The sequence below is a fragment of the Trypanosoma equiperdum genome (genome assembly GCF_001457755.1).
Source record: "Trypanosoma equiperdum strain OVI genome assembly, contig: ctg_2001, whole genome shotgun sequence".
NCBI lineage: Eukaryota > Euglenozoa > Kinetoplastea > Trypanosomatida > Trypanosomatidae > Trypanosoma > Trypanosoma equiperdum.
Window position 1 is genome coordinate 4,279 of NW_027124063.1, and position 246 is coordinate 4,524.

Below are 246 nucleotides of genomic sequence, written 5' to 3' on the forward strand. Positions count from 1 at the left end.
ACGCCAGCACCCCCCGCGCACCTTTTTTTTTATTTTATTTTTATTCGTGATTTTTTTGTCTTCTTGAGGTTTTCGAATTGTTTTTGGTTTTTTTTTCACTATTTGTTTTTTTATTTTAATTTTTAATTTTTTCGAGTTTTTCGGTTTGGCTTTTTTTTTAAAAGCCATGCAGCGGCAATTTTGTAATGCGGACCCTAACCCTCCTCCCCCCCCGACACGCACCTCCACTTTTTAATTTTTAATTTT